The sequence below is a fragment of the Gossypium hirsutum genome, chromosome A06, assembly GCF_007990345.1.
Source record: "Gossypium hirsutum isolate 1008001.06 chromosome A06, Gossypium_hirsutum_v2.1, whole genome shotgun sequence".
NCBI classification, from domain to species: domain Eukaryota; kingdom Viridiplantae; phylum Streptophyta; class Magnoliopsida; order Malvales; family Malvaceae; genus Gossypium; species Gossypium hirsutum.
The window spans coordinates 112,138,117-112,147,504 of record NC_053429.1 but is presented as its reverse complement, the minus strand read 5'-3'; the positions used below and the strand labels follow the sequence as shown (position 1 = coordinate 112,147,504).

The 9,388-nt window shown below is 31.2% G+C and overlaps 1 long non-coding RNA gene across 1 annotated transcript; it reads right to left on the bottom strand.

The window, feature by feature from the left end:
* Positions 1 to 7,524: 7,524 nt before the first annotated feature.
* Positions 7,525 to 8,327, bottom strand: LOC107961849 (uncharacterized). Its single transcript, XR_005928612.1, has 2 exons — positions 7,976 to 8,327; positions 7,525 to 7,865 (listed from the first exon to the last, which is right to left on the bottom strand). It is a non-coding gene; the product is annotated as an uncharacterized lncRNA (long non-coding RNA).
* Positions 8,328 to 9,388: the final 1,061 nt, after the last annotated feature.

Below are 9,388 nucleotides of genomic sequence, written 5' to 3'. Positions count from 1 at the left end.
TTCATATTTACAAAGTTACCATTAGGCATAGCATTTATAATATTGATAAAATATTTATCACATAATGGCAACACATCAAAATATAATACATTGTCATATTATTTACACATGTACTTACCTTGGTACAAAATGATGATAATCGAGCCTAATCATCGTATACTTTATTCTTTCCTCGATCAAGAACCGGTTCACATTTTTTCTTGATCTATAATGCCAAATTTAACTTGTTTATTAATCACATTATTCAAATCAATCCATAATTCATGCTTTGGTAAAATTACCTTTTTACCCCTATCTTTTCACTTATTTACAATTTAGTCCCTAAGCTCGTAAAATGAGATGTATGCATTTTCTTGGTTACCCAAGCCTACCCGAACCTATACCATGCTCATATCAGCCCAAAATTTCCTTTATTTCACATTTTTACTGCTTACTTTTACACTTTTACAAACAAGTCCTCATTTTAGATGTTTTCACTAAAAATCACCTAGTAAAAGATGTTTATCATGCATCAAACATTCATATTCCTCCATCAATTATCAAGACACATGCACATTACACATGGGTCAAATTTCATACATGAATCCTAGCTCAAAATATAGCTAGAAATGGGTAGATCATGCTTCAAAGACTTCAAAAATAGAAAGAACATTAAAAACGGGGCTAGGAAGCACTTACACTCAAGCTTAAAATGTTGAACAAAACCCTAGCTATGGCTATTGAGAAATTCAGCTAGCACTTGAAGAAGATGAGTACATTTTTGCTTTGGTTTTCCCTTTTTATTCTTTTAATTACCAAATGACCAAAATGCCCTGAAGGCATTTCTTTTAAATTTTTCCTATGCATGTCCATTTTTTTCTAAAATTATAGAAATTGGTCAAATTGCTAATTAAGACCTTCTAATTCATAATCTAAAGCAATTTCATGCTTAAAGCTTCTAGAATACAAGTTTTGCATCTTATTCAATTTGGTCCCTAAAGTGCAATTAGACATTTTATGCATAGAATTTCTTCAAGAAACTTTCACATAAGCATGCATTCACATCATAGACCTCATAAGAATCATATAATAATTATTTCTATCTCGAATTTATGGTCTCGAAACCACTATTCTGACTAGGCCCTAATTCGGGATGTTACAAATGTCAATTGTAAACTATATATCGATGATGTATACATGCTGGAACACATGTTACCTATTTTGGAAAATGAGTTCCCAATTTATGGGGTGTCTCAACATGGGAAGTGCCTCCGCTTACATTCAAGTTGCTCCTAGACCTAGGGCTACGTACGATACTCAAAGGTCTCTTGCATGTCACTAGGATTTATGGTGACATGAAATTGAGGGAGATGAGCGAACCCAAATGTTGTGGTCTATGCTGAATAGTTTTTCATAGTCAAAATAAGTGCTTTCATCGAAACTACCATCCTAGACACTCGTCACGGTTGGAGGGAATATAAATTTATGTACTTGATGTGGAAATGTATCTTAATTATCTTCTAGACCCTTGTACATCAATTATCACTATTCTTTATCTTTTGTTTCTTAAGACAAAATGTCAATTCAACTCACAGGTTAAAGTTTTACTCAAAAATAAATTTTTATCAATTCAACCGACTTTTTCCACTTTTTTTTTGAAATAAATCGACTGATGCATTAAATATGGAGAGAGATTAAAATGGTTAAAAATCCTTTACCCCGCATTAGCCCTATAATTGTTCTACAAACATTAGTTGATTTGGGGGTACCTCCGGTGAAATAAAAGAATCAACGCACTTAATGAAAAACTTAAAGATTAAGCAAAACAAAAACACATCTAAAAGAACCTTTTATCTTCTCCAAACATTTTCCATACCCCTTTCCTGCATTAGTAAAATTGTCGGAGCAGATGGGATCCATCGCTCATTGCTGCTATCTTTTATAAGCTTCCCAGCTCTTCTGTAGTCACTAAGTTCACCGAAAATCAACCACCAATCCACATCTAGAATCAGAATCCACCGCGCCTGCTTGCTTGCTTCAAATCTTCCCCTATCACAGTTGATACATCTTTCCACTTCTTTTGGGAATTCCTCCATCCAGTATCCAGGTGCATCGTATTGGTGTTCTTCCACTGCCAGTGTATGTGCCGTTTCATTTTCCATCCACAGTATGCACCGAATGTTAACTTTCTAAACTTAAATGCTCTTTTTTTTATTTCTCTAATTGGATTTCCAATATTTGATTTATCATTTTCTGTAGATTTTAGCTTCTTGATCAAAGATAAAGCGTCCCCTTCCGAATAGACCTCTCTAAATCCCAATTCTTATGCAAAAATAACAGCATGTAGACACGCCCTTGCTTTTTCCATAGTCGGATTAAAAATATTCTTCTACGGAAATACACGATGCCATCATCAATCCTTTTTTTATTTCTTACTTTAATCCCTGAAATATATCTTTTTAACTATTTTTGATAAGATGCATCAAAGTTGACTTTAATTACTCTAGTGGCTTTCGACTATCACAATTTGGTCTATGCTTGAAATCAGTTAACTCCCCCAATTGCTCAAAATCGATGCTTGCCTATTTGACTTGCTATTAAAGCCAAACTCATTGTCGAGTTTGTTTTTACTCAACAGATAACCCTTCACATCCTCGAATGAGAGATTATCTTTGCCATAAATCAGGGTCTCCTTGAAAGACTTTTATGAAGGGGGTAAAGAGCACAATAATACCATAGTCTGATCTTCATTGTCAATCTGAACCTCAACATTTTTTAAATCATTCAAAAGAGTAATAAATTGACTTATGTGACCTCTAAGGCGCTCAATTTCATTGATGTAGAACGTGTATAGACGTTGTTTCAACACCAATCGGTTAGCCAAAGACTTTGTAGCGTAGAGGGTTTCTAACATTTTCCATAAGGTGAATATTGTTTTCTCCATCAAAACCTCCTACAGCATATTGTTTTTTAGATATAATTGAATTATGGATAAATTTTTTTATCTAACTTATTTCATTCTAATTTATCCATGTCTGCAGGTTTCTTCTCTATAAGAACCTTCTCAAGATCGCTTTGAATCAGAATTGCCGTCATCCAAACTTGCCACAGATTAAAATTTGTGATGCCATCAAACTTATCAATATCAAACCTTGTTATTGCCATCTCTGAACGGGTTGAATGTGAAAATTGAACTAGTTTTGATACCAGTTTGTTGGGGATAATCCTGATTAAACAGTGAATAAATAAAATAACAAAGAAATTGAAAAGATCAAACACAAATATTTCATGTGGAAAAATCATTCCGACGAGGATAAAAACCATGAGAAAAGATAATTTCACTATAGCCACAAAAACGAAAAATACAAAGATGAAGATAAAACTAAATCCCAAAACCTGAAATAAGAACCCTCAAAACGTAAACATAAAATTCTTTGAAAGCTTGTAAAAAATAATAGTTAAATGTGTAATGGGTTATTTTTCTAGGGTGGAAAAAGGGCCTATATATAGGCTAATTTTGTAGATAAAATAATATTAAAATAACCTATATTAATCAGAGTTTAAATGGGAAACTAATATTAAAAGAACCTCTACTAATCAGAGTTTAAATGGGAAACTAATATTAAAGTAACCTATACTAATCAAATTTTAAATGGGAAACTAATACTAAAATAACCTATACTAATCAAAGTTTAAGTAAGAAACTAAAAACAAAGTTTAACTAGGAGAAAAAAAGTAAAAAATACGAGACATAACTCCAAACGGTGAGTGTCATGGAATCAGTTAAGAACTTCTTGCTCAAGTTGTTCCCAACTATTAATCATTCCAAGTTTAAGATCAATGTATCAATAAGAGGCATTTCCTTTTAATGACCGAATGAACTAATTCACTATGAGATCTCCATAAATACAAACATTATTATAGATTTCTATAAAGCGCGTGACATTTTGACATGAATCTTTTGCTATTGAATTATTGGAACTTTATAGGTTGATAATTTTCGGGCATCTTCAAATGATCAATCCTCTAAGTAAATGACATTGTGTATATGTATAAAGACGGAGAACACTTTTAGCTTGATCCTTGATTGCTTCCTTGATAAGCTCCTTAAGCTGATTGTTGGTAAGGGATTGGTTATTTCCATTCAAATATTCCATTTTAGCCATCATACGAGCAATTTGATCATCCTTTCCTTTGATGCTTATTGCAATGGATTCCATAACTTTTGCAATAAAAACCCCTTATTAGTGTTAGTTGTGATCATAATCATTATGTCCAACTTTGATGATGAGTTTAGTGAAGTGTTATTGTTGATATTTCTTCCTTTAGCTTATGAGTTTGGAAAGACTTGAGGTTTAGATTTCTAATGAGTTTTTTTAAAAGGAGTCATTGCAATTTTAATGAACTTGATCTTGAAGAAAAGAGATGAAAGGAAAAATTTGTCCACCAGGCATGCTAAAAAATTGTAAACACAAATTTCGGATTGAGGAACCTAAAAAATTAGAAAAATAAAACAATTTTATTTATATTGGTTGAATGTAATGGAATAGAGGCGTAATAGTATTCTTGTGTTTGGTTGAATGAAATGGAGGTGTAATAGCATAAGAGAAAAAACTAAAATGACTAGAATACCCTTAGCAGAAATTTGTTTAGGTAAATGATTATTGTTATTGTTATTAAATTTTAATAAGATTATTAATATCAATAATAAATAATTTAATCATATTTTAACATAATTATTATTAAATATATTTTAATTAAAATATATAATTTAATAAAATTCTTAATAATCAATATTCTTATATGAATTTCATATAATAATATATGATACTATAAAATATAATTTAACATGATTATTATTAAATATATTTTAATTAAAATATATGATTTAATAAAATTCTTAATAATCAATTTTCTTATATGAATTTACTAAAATCATAATATATGATACTATAAAATATAATTTGAAATAATTATTATTAAATATATTTTAATTAAAATATATGATTTAATAAAATTTAAAATAATTATTACTAATAAATTTTCTTATTTGAATTTGTATAATTTAAAATAATTATTATTAAATATAATTTAATAATAATATATAATTTCATAAAATTCTTGATAATAAATTTTCTTATATGAATTTATATAATTTAAAATAATTAATATTAAATATAATTTAATAATGATATATAATTTTATAAATTTCTTAATAATAAATATTCTTATATGAATTTACTAAAATCATAATATAACTTGAGAATTATATTCTGCATAAACATAATTAACTTATATTAACAAAATCATAATCATATAATATAACAAGTAGGTACATGTTCGTGTCCTATATATTAAAAAGAACAAAACAAAAAACAAAAGCATTTGTTATTATATAAAAAGCTAAAAAGGCAAAGGCCAACTAAAAATGGAGCCTTTGGCCTTTGCTCTAAGTTTTGATGTCCCTCCCCTCCCCCCATTGATTTACCTTTCCTTTCACTCGTTGGCCCTACTATACTCCAACTATCTACTTCAAATCTTCTTCCACATGGACCTAATAAAATAACCCTAAGCAAACTCACTTCTTTGCTTAAGTAGCAGATGGACCTCACCTAATTCACATGTATATAGACCAAATGAGTCCAGTCCTAACCATGATTGCTTGATTTTTTCTCTCTGCCCTTTTTATTTTCCTTCGTTGTGTGAAAAGGAATGTGACAATCTGAAACTTTCAATAAGCAATGGCTGACAAAGTGCCAAGTTTCAAGTCTTATCAATCCATTCATTTTCTGCAGCAATCCTTCTTGAGCTACGGCCACCAATCTTGCTGAATGAACCTATTGCGGATAAACTTTTAAAGCTGCAGATTCCCTCACTGAAATTCCTTGGCTTTTTTGATTTTCTTGGCTTTGAAGTACTATCTTCTCCAGTAGAGCAATTGGTATCGTCATAACATTTCATCTTGGCTACCATCAGTCGGACAATGGTGCACCGACAAAAGGGACATACCAGGGTTGTTAGGCTTGCAGTAATAGGGTTTGGCTTGTTGTGACAGCACAAGGCAACTGTGCATTGTGCACATATCTGGTGGCCACAGTATTGAACTTTAATAGTGCAGAGCTGCTTAAAGCATATACAGCATACATCAGTATCGCTAGCCTGCACCAAATAATTCCACAGTGAATATATCAACTCCATTATTGCCAAATGGAAACTATGTTCAAATTTTACTAGCATAACAGAAACCTAGCAGTCGATTGCTAAAGAATAGGGTCAATGCAAAAACGGATATGCTAAAGTATGAAGTTTATGCTGTAAATTGGTATAGCCTCAAGACTTTGTATTACATCTCAATTTCGTAATGGACTGAACTAATATGATGCCAAGACGAGCACCATTGAAAACCTAGCTTGAAGGCATTTTGTTGATAAAACCTTAACAAAAACAGATACAGTCTATAGCTAGAATGGTTTCTGTAGAAGAAAATACATTACTTATTTTCAACAGGAAAAGGAAATGATTAAATATTCTATGCCCTCTGTTTGTATTGGTGAGAGGAAAATGGCCTTCTGTCTAAATACCAAAATGTAATAGCTTAAGGATTTAAATTCATACGTAAAACAATCAATAATTCTAGAATCGGTGCGCCAACAGCAAAGTCTGGCCATCCCTAAATCAGACCTCGAAATAGAAACACTAGAAATGCTGGACCAGCCAAAAAATAAGCCAACCACTGCTTTATCAGAGTAGGAAATATTCCAACAGGCAGATCCCTTCACTAAACTAAAAAGTTTTAGCAAAACTTTGCAGATTGAGACCCAAAAAGGAAAGTGTAGGATTGAAACCTCATGAATCATCAATATAATCAGCTCAAAACACTCATAAATCAGCTTCAAGAGGATATTTGTGTCATAGAGGTAGGCAAAACACTAGATGCTTTTGATCTAATATGTTCTCAGGACCAAATATGTCTTAGAATAAACTATGTTAACAGTTCTTATCTGATTGATAGCTTTCAAAGTTTCATTTTGCCAATGTTAAAATCGCCTCAAAATGTAGATTGCTTGTTTGCTTTCATCTAGAAATATTTCTTTAGTTAGAAAGAAAGCCTACATTTTAAATAAATTAATAACTTGACAAGCCAAAAATGAATTCTTGCAATCATGATAACTTGAATAGAACAAGAAACTAGTTAGAAACACTATCAAAATCAATAATTTTCCTTTGATAGTGTACAACATTTCTGAATCATATCCAATTTTTAGACAGTGGGAAAAATTCTAAGATTGGAAACATTGCACCAAATTTTGGCAGAATGCAAGCGACCAACTCAAAGAAAACCTTTTGATTGAGGTAAACTGTTCATACTGATTACAGAAATTCCCCAGCAAACATTCAACACAGAATCTTCAACCAATCCAATTGATCATAAAGAAAATCTTAAGCAAAAAATCTTAGGTCCATTTCTTATTAAACCACATATTCTATACCAACCAAAGCAACTTCAATCAAATACCAAGTGATTCCAACTAAATCAGGAACATGTATATCTTAACAGATATATAAGTATCCACAATTTGTTAAGTGTTACAAGTGTTACTGTCAGACTTTGTATTACATCTCAATTTATTTTCAGTCATTTTTCCAAGCAATCATTCTATCCATCTGACCAAAAAAAAACAAAAACAAAAACAAAATAAATACAGATACTCATGAATTATCAACTTAACATGAATTATTATTACCCATATTGACCAGTTGATGCACAAATAAGAGCACCATTGTATAACAGGATATGTACGCATTCAGGCTGCTTCCGGCGTGCTGCTAAGTGCAAGGGAGTGGCTCCCCTACCATCTCTTATATTCACAAACCGTGCATATCCCCTGATATCAAATCCAACAAAAGATATACATATAAGAACAAATGAAAACAGAGATCTCTATCCAAATGAATCAAAAAAAGTCAAGCAATCTTGAAAGAAACAAAAGACCACCATAAAACAGCAACAGGGCCGAGCGGATGAAGAAGAAGAAGCAGTCTGCTGATGAGTGATGAAGAAAAAGCAGTTGTGGCGGCCGAAAGGAAGGAAAAAGTTATGGAATCAGAAGAAATCAGAAGAAGCAGTTAGGAGGGTAAAGCAGGGTAGAAGAAATTGGGAGAACTTAATATGCAGCAAAACTGAGCTTTCCTTCCGGAATAGAAATCGGTGGATTTTGGGATTAGGTCTGTAATCTATTAGACCCGTAATAGCAATACACTGAACCAAACAAAGGATTAAAGAGGATTAAGTGGGCCCACCGATTAGGGGTGTAATGGCTATACCAATACACCCAACCAAACATGCTCTAAGTTTAGAGAGTTTCTTGTTTGAGATTGCTTGAGAATTGATCCAAAGGTCATTAAGACTTGATATTGGGTCAATGAGTTTCACTTTAAGGTCCGAGACTTCACCTTGATTGATAAGTTTGATCTCCTTTGTGTTAATGTAATTAGATTTGGTAGAGCTTTGATCCAAAGGTCTTTAAGACTTGATCTTGGATGGCTGATTCAATTTTAATGAGCCTTCTAGATTTGATGTCTTTTCTATTAGTTAAACTAATTTGAAGATTGGATTTTAAAGGTTCTTCAGAATTGATGTAGTGGTCTTTAGAATTTCTTCGAGTTCTTCAATTCTTTAGGTATTTCTTAAGATTTTGAAAGAACTTCTAGTAGTGGTGGAGCATGAAAATTTTTTAGGGGGCGAAATTAAATTGTATATTTTAAGATAGTAAAAATGCAATTTCATCATTTTAATAGCCTATATATTTATAACTTTTAAAGGGTTAAATCAATTTTTTTATCATTTTTGGGGGGCCAAAATATACTTTTACCATTACTAATTTAAAATTTTATAAATTATAAAATGTCTAAATTGAAAATTTACAGTTTTAAGGGGGGACCATGGCCCCCCAAGTCTCTTAGTGGCTCTGCCACTGACTTCTAGTCTTCAAAATCTTCTCCTCATGTTTCAATTTTTGAACTGTTAGATTTTTGAATTTGTGAACTTGTTTTGAATTATTTGGAAACGACATCCTTTTATAGTGTTAGTGAAGTAAAAAGAAGTTCTTTAGAATATAAATTCTCGTATTTATCTCATATTAATTTAAATTAATTTAATATAAAATAATTTTTTATTAATATCACTTAATTAATTTAATTAGTGATGATATAGTTTATATTATCTCTTAATTAATTTAAATTAATCACTGAAAGATAATAATGACATGGTAAGTGATGTCATCATTTTCATACATAGTAATTTGTGCTTGACACATGGAGCTATACAATTGGTCTAAAAAATTCGTCATTTATATGAATCCGCAACAACTAAAATTCAAAATGACTCGAATAATTAATACAAATAATC